Consider the following 7490-nt stretch of genomic DNA (forward strand, 5'->3'; position numbering starts at 1 on the left):
GAGGGGTGCACCGTTCCTGGAGGTACTGCAATACCAGGTCGATGCGTGGAGTGGACGGAGCAAGCCCCTATTCCATCTCCCTGCTCCAAAAATCAATTTAATATATGGTCCCCAGATAAGGGACGTATCAGATATTAAACTGATAAGAACAGATACTACACTTGATCTTAGCCAAAAGGCCGAGAAGCGATAACTACAATACCGCGGACTGCCTCAAGTCCCATTTGTCCTCCATGTTTTCAGTCAGCTTGATTCTGTTCAAAGACTTGTAGATCACTGCTGACAGTTTCCCTGTCGCCGTAGTCCTCCCAGGATTTCTAACTAGAGCAGCAGATCCGTTTACAGCAGTTGCTTTTTTTCCCCTGTCAGTGAAGCACTGCCTCATGGTCATGTAGAGATTGTCAGTATCTCACCAATCAGGTGGGTCAGGGCTAAGCTGACGTGACTTGAGGAGGTGGTAACCAACTGCAGAACTGCACGCATTGAATGAGACATTCAGCCTGTCATGTCTGCATCAGCTCTCTGCACGAGCAACTTCCCCAGTCCCACTCGCCCTCTCTTCAGATAAGTATCCGACCCTGCGACCAAAGTCACCATTGAATCTGCCTCCAGCACCCTCTCTCTCAGGCAGTGCACTGCATATTCTAACCACTCGCTGAAGACGCTTGGGCCTAGGACACTAGCTCGATGAAATGTGACAGGTAGAGAAGAGAGCAGTAGATTCAGCCGAGCCCTCCATGTCTTTGATGTGTGTGTGTGTGTGGATGTGCCTGCAGTTAGAACATAGAACAGTACAGCACAGTACAGGCCCTTCGGCCCACCATGTTGTGCCGAGCAGTTTTCTTAATCTAAGATCAACCTAACCTACACAGCTCTCAATTTACTGCCGTCCAGCGTGTGCTCGTCCAGCAGTCGCTTAAATGTCCCTGACAGCTTGTGGGAGATTAGAAATGTAGTTTCTGCAGGTGGTGGTGGTGGTGGTTAGAGATGTTGCTTTTGCAGATGGGTGAGGGGGTGTTGTGGGGGGAGGGGAAGGGGAACATTACACAAACAGTCGCGGGATTCTTGCAGCATACTTAAGGCTAAGATTTTAACCAATATAGAGGTTTTTGTTTAAGAAATAGTTTTAAACTAAGAAATAACTTTAAAGTGTTGTGGCTGACCACAAAAGAAGCAGTAGGGACATCTCACAACAAGCTTATAGTATGATAAGGGGAACTGGCTAAAATAACAGACAGGCTGTAACAGACAAGGACAAGGACAGCAGGGTAGTCAGATCAGGAAAATTAGAGAAAAACAAGTCAGGTAAATCGGCTTATGATAGGATGGGAAAAGGGAGGCGTGATTCCGCAACTTGCAAACTGAATAAGAATGCTTACATGCTTTGTATTGGCGCGCTTTCGCTAGCCTGATTGCTTGAGCAAAACGCCCGTTCTTGCAAGGCCGTAAAGAATAAAATGCTCTTGTTTCCAAGACTTTGTCTCAGGCTGAATTGTGAGTGAGTTTTGTTTCTCAGAGTTGCCGAAGGGCCTGTTGTTGCGCTGCTCTGTTCGACGTTCTAAAAATCTCAGCTGTTACCAATGTGAAAAATCCCTGCCTCCCCACAAGGCAAATGATTGGAGCAGGTTCGAATTCTGACCGAAAAATCTCACTGCCAGGAAATCTCGGCTCACCTTTACGAACAGAAACTCTTACAGACTAACAAATGTGAACTCCCATCCTCCAACCCACCTCGTGCAAATGAACAGCACGACGGGGGATGTGAAGATCAATTTACAGCAAATCAGCCTTTATTGGTTCGGCTCCCGCTCCAAACATTCCAATTCAGTCTGCTTCCTTAGAATTGCAAATCAAGATTCAAGAGTGCTAATTGCAGCGCTAACAGCAAGCTAATGGTTTGATAGCGGCCGGGCAATCAAAAAGCAAGGTCTAAAATGCAAAATAAAGCAAAACACCCAGTAAGCAAAACCTCAGCTTCTGTGGAGAGAAAGCAGAATTAACGCTTCGAGTCCAGTGACCCTTCTCCCGAAGGTTGCAGCGAGTTCTGTTTTCGTCCACACATTACAACCTGCAGCACCACGCGTGGAGTCAGTGATCAACTGCACCTTCACCCTATCGGTAGCCACTGAGCACCTACATCGATGCATGCATCAGGACGAGACGGAACCTGAACCAAACGGGCGGAGGCTCCGAAGCTCTCTCCCACCCTCTCACCTTCAATGCGCACTTGGATCCATCCGGCTGCTCCGCATCAGGAAGCATCAGCAGCGCGGCCTCAATCAACAGATGGGAATCAGAAAGCTTCCCCACACAGTCACACAGTACAGAAGAGGCCCTCTGGCCCTCCGAGTCCGCACTGACAAAGCTACTCTAAGTCTGTTCTAGTCCCACTTTCCAGCACTTGGTCCGTAGCCAGGAAAAGTTATGACATTTCCAGTGCTCATCCAAGTAGTTTTTCAAGGTTTTGAGGTTCCCCGCCTCGCTACCCTCCCAAGCAGTGCATTCCAGACCGCCGCCACCCTCTGGGAAACAACTGCTTTCTGTCATGACCGCAAGACCACGGAAGGTCTGACGGCCCGGGCCGTAAGACGTACGAGCAGAATCAGGCCGTTCGGCCGTGGCTCACAGGTTTGTCAACCCCGATTCTCCTGCCCTCTCCCCACGACCCTTGATCCCCTTATAATCAAGAGCCTCTCTCTCTCTCTGTGAAGCGCTTCTGTGAAGCACTACTATTATAGGACAAGCCAAACAGAGAACAGCCAGGGAATTCCTAGAGGCATGGCACTCATCCACAGATTCAATCAATGAGCACATCGACCTGGACCCAATATACCGGCCACTGCAGCGGGCGCTGTGTGGGCGGCACGGTGGAACAGTGGTTAGGACTGCTGCCTCACAGCGCCAGAGACCCGGGTTCAATTCCCAACTCAGGCGACAGACTGTGTGGAGTTTGCACATTCTCCCCGTGTCTGCGTGGGTTTCCTCCGGGTACTCCGGTTTCCTCCCACAGTCCAAAGATGTGCGGGTCAGGTGAATTGGCCATGCTAAATTGCCCGTAGTGTTGCGCTTCGGCGGGTCGGTGTGGACTTGTTGGGCCGAAGGGCCTGTTTCCACATGGTAAGTAATCTAATCTAAACAAACAACTGGAACTGATAACCGGAAGCGGCAGGGTCAAATCACTATAAACGCGGGAGGAAACATCACAGAAGCGCTTCACAGGAGGCTCCCAAGCACTGACGATGTCACCTAGACAGGGGACGAAACGTCTGCAACACAAATTCCCAGCTCGGCGAACAGAACCACAACAACGAGCACCCGAGCTATAAATCTTCTCCCAAACTTTGAACCTCTCCACCTCTGTCTTAAATGCAACCTCATCTCGGCCTGAAGGGGCGACCCTTCATCCTGAGGCTGTACTTCCAGGTCCTCGTCTCGCCTACTAGTGGGACCATCTTCTTCACAACCACTCTGACCAGGCCCCCCCCAGTAGCTTGTAAGGTTCAGTCAGATCCCGCCTTACCTTTCGAAACACCATCGGGTACAGACCCAGAGACCTCATGTGACAAACCCAGGGGGAAACCTTCTCTAGACTCCCTCCCAACACCAGCGCATCCCTTCCTTCGGTACACGGCACAAAACTGCTCCCAATATTCCACCTGTGGTCAGACCAGCGCCTGACGCAGCCTCGGCAGCACGTCCCTGCTCCTGTTTTCTCGCCCGCTTGAAATGAATGCCGACACTGCATTTGCCTTCCGAACCATCGGATGGACCTGCATGTTAATCTTGAAACAACCTGGAACTAGGACTCCCAAGAGCCTCTGCGCTTCAGATTTGCAAAGCCTTTCCCTCGTTCAGAAAATCGTCTACCCGATTGTTCTCGCTACCAAAGTGCAATTACGCACACTTGGTCACTTCTTTCCCCACTCGCCCAACATGTCCACGCTCTTCTGCAGCCTGCCCATTTCCTCAAAACTACCTGTCCCTCTAGCTATCTTTGTGCCAACTGCAAACTCAGCAAAAGTGCCCTCCGTGGCCCCCATTATCGTGGACACCCCAATAAGGTCCCTGTCACAGCCCCGTCTACAAGGTATTTGCGGAATTTCACCACAGTTATACACGTGGCCGGAGACTTTGGCACTGTCGCACCGATAACACAGGGCCCAGCGAGCCTGTGCCGATTCCTACTCCTTGTTTGGGCGTGCTACTTGTTGCCCAGACACGGTTTCAGTCCCGCCGTTCCGCCTCCCGTTCACGTGTCTAACAAGGTGAGCCTGAAACGTTCCTAACGTGCCTGCTTCCAGCGCTTCGACTGGCAACGAGTTTCAGGCACCCACCATCCTCTATGTGAAAACCTTTCTCCGCACTTCTCCCTTCTCACTTTCCACCTCTCACCGTGAACCTGTACCCACTGACTCGCCACCCTCTCGATGCCTCTCAGTACGCTGTCGACCTCTATCGGGTCGCCCCTCAGCTTCCGTCTTTGCAGTGACAACAATCCCAAGTTTATTCAACCTCTCCTCACAACAGAAGCACTCCAGGGCAGGCAACGTCCTGGTAAACCTTCTCTGCACCCTCTCCAAAGCATCCACGTCCTTCTGGCAGTGTGCCGAACAGCACTGCGCGCGGTATCCCGAATGTAGCCTAACTGGAGTTTTGTACAGCTGTTTATACAGATCATTTATTTACACGTCACAAACAACAAAGGCCCTAGCACCGAGCCCTGCGGGATACCACTAGTTACTGATCTCCTTTCCGAAAAATGCGCTTCCACCGCTACTCTCGGTCTTCTGTGACCGAGCCGGTTTTGTATCCAGCTAGCCGGCTCACCTCAGATCCCACGAGACGCTACCTTTTGCAGCAGCCTGCCTTAAGATGTGAAACGATCCAGAAGAGATTACTGACGCAAAGGTGACTACGCTTAAATGAAAGTGCTGGGATTGGCAACCGTGACGGAACTCGCAGCCAAGGAAGGTCAACACCTCACAAAGTGGTGGCTGAGAGTTCACAAAATGGTGGCCCAGGGACAAGCACCAACGCAGACACAAAACTGCCACTGCTGTGGAAACACATGTCAGGCAGCAGCAAATTGCTGGTAGAAAGAAGCTGTGTGCAGAAACTGCAGCATTAAAAAAGAATATACTCAGTGGGTGCGCTCGGGGGTGAAAGTACCAATAACCTGCAGCGAAAGTACAGGATGAAATCCTAAATGGTACAAAAAGGGCAAGAAGACAAAAGCCCTGACGCACAAACCAATGAGGTGTTGTGGTTACAGATACTGGCGATACCTGCCGACGCCCCGGTCGCTCCCTTACTGAACGGCAAACCGGTAAGGATGGAGGTGGACACCGGTTTCGTTGATACGGCTGAGTCACGTTGCGCTGCAACCTTCAGAAACTGCGCGAGGAACACACAAAGGTGAAGTGGTGCTTTCACAGTGGGAACGTTCAGTTATACGGTGAGTCTGAAGACACAGCCTGCGTGTCATCAAAGGAAATCTTACAGCTTTATGGGCAAGAATGTGGTTGGACAGAATCAAACTCAACTGGGCCGAAGGCAATCACGTGTCAAAATTCTGAGAGTGACTGATCAAGAATTCTAAAGAGGCACGCTATTGTTTTCAATGGGGTAGACAAGCAGGACGCCGGGAGCCTTTGATAAGGTTCCACGTGGTAGGCTGTTGGAGAAAATGCAGAGGCATGGAATTGAGGGTGATTTAGCAGTTTGGCTTAGAAACTGGCTTTCTGAAAGGAGGCAGCGAGTGGTGGTTGATGGAAAATATTCAGCCTGGAGTCCGGTTACTAGTGGTGTGCCACAAGGGTCTGTTTTGGGACCACTGCTGTTTGTCATTTTTATAAATGACTTAGACGCAGGCATAACATAGGTGGATGGATTAGTAAATTCGCAGACGACGCTAAAGTCGGTGCAGTAGTGGTCAGTGTGGAAGAATGTTTACAGGTTGCAGGGGGACTTGGATAAACTGCAGAATCGGGCTGAGAGGTGGCAAATGGAGTTCAATGCAGCTAAATGTGAGGTGATGCACTTTGGGAAGAATAACAGGAAGGCAGAGTACTGGGTCGATGGAAAGATTATTGGTAGTGTGGATGTGCAGAGGGATCTTGGAGTCCCATGTACATAGATCCCTGAAAGTTGCCACCCAGGTGGATAGTGCTGTTAAGAAGGCTGTTGGGTTTCATTCGTAGAGGAATTGAGTTCCGGAGCCGCAATATCATGCTGCAACAGTTCACCTGCTGGTGTGTGCTAGGCGGTTTCCTTTCCCTTTGCTCAACGACCTATTTGCTGAACTAGCCGGAGGTCAGCTTTTCAGTAAAATTGAGCCCGGTAAACCCTACCTCCAGATGAGTGTAGATCCTGAGTTGAAATGAATGAGACACAATCTTATTGAAACATATTGGATTCTTACGTGGCTCGACAGGGTAAATGCTGAGAGGACATTTTCCCTCATGGGAGTGTCTAGAACTGAACAGAAATAAAGAGGCACCAATTTAAGAGTGAGATCAGGAGAAACGTCTTCTCTCAGAGGGTTGTGAGTCTTTGGAATTTGTTGTCACAGACAGCTGGCACACGCTGCTTGTGTGAGACTGACTTAGAATGCTGCCAGTTCTGGCTGAGGCAGCAAAGTAGTGCAAAAGAAGGCAAGGGGCTGTTGTGCCAGTCCCTGCGTACACAGCCCAGGTGCCGGATAATCTGCAGTGCTCCTACCTGCCTTATTATCTTTCCAGGCCAGTTCCGGTCAGCAAACATTGGCTTGTTTGTTCTACGTTTTCTCACGTGCTGTTGTCGAGTTAGTGCTGTCTCTTTGCTTTTCCCAGTGAGAATTAACTCTCTGAGTAACCTGCCTCTGACTCAGTCAGTCGTGATAGCACACACGATTCTGTCGCGGCTCAGTGAATCGGAAAGTGGCTGAAACTCACAGTCCTTTGCCTCGTTTTTCCGGTCAGTCACATACGTACCTATCGATTCCGCCTGCCCTTGCACTCTGATGAAAAGCATGTGCCTTAAATACGTCCCGATTATTTTTGTCCTAGCTCACAGTGTTCTCGAAATCTCTCTTGCAAGTCATCAAAATCAAAACGACTGAACCCCTAGATAGCTTCATCCCCAGCAGCATGCAGCAACGTAGCACAGTTGACCTTCTCTTGTTTTTCTGAAACGTCGCTCGCGAGTAGGAAAAGCTGGTGGGCAGCTACGGTTGCTGCAACTCCCAACTTCTGACACCATGTGGTGTGATCGGGGCCCGGCGTTGGCGGGACGGTGCAGCACGCAGCAGGGGTGAGGGGATGACATTGAGAGCAAGTGTCAAGATGCGCAAGAGACAGAGACGGCGAGAGAAGGATAGGGAGCGGCAGCTGAACAGCTACCTTAGAACAGACGAGTTTGAATCGACTCACGCCTGGCTGGATGTGAGGTGTGAGAAATGAAGCACCGAAAGCCTGCGCTATAAACATGAAGCTGTTTTTAGATTTATAGAT

General features: G+C 50.3%; 1 non-coding gene across 1 annotated transcript; it reads right to left on the bottom strand.

The window, feature by feature from the left end:
- LOC132809090 (U2 spliceosomal RNA) lies at positions 1 to 191 on the bottom strand. The gene has a single exon (XR_009642189.1). It is a non-coding gene; the product is annotated as a U2 spliceosomal RNA (small nuclear RNA).
- Positions 192 to 7490: the final 7299 nt, after the last annotated feature.

This window comes from Hemiscyllium ocellatum, chromosome 3, assembly GCF_020745735.1.
Source record: "Hemiscyllium ocellatum isolate sHemOce1 chromosome 3, sHemOce1.pat.X.cur, whole genome shotgun sequence".
Taxonomy (NCBI): Eukaryota; Metazoa; Chordata; class Chondrichthyes; order Orectolobiformes; family Hemiscylliidae; genus Hemiscyllium; species Hemiscyllium ocellatum.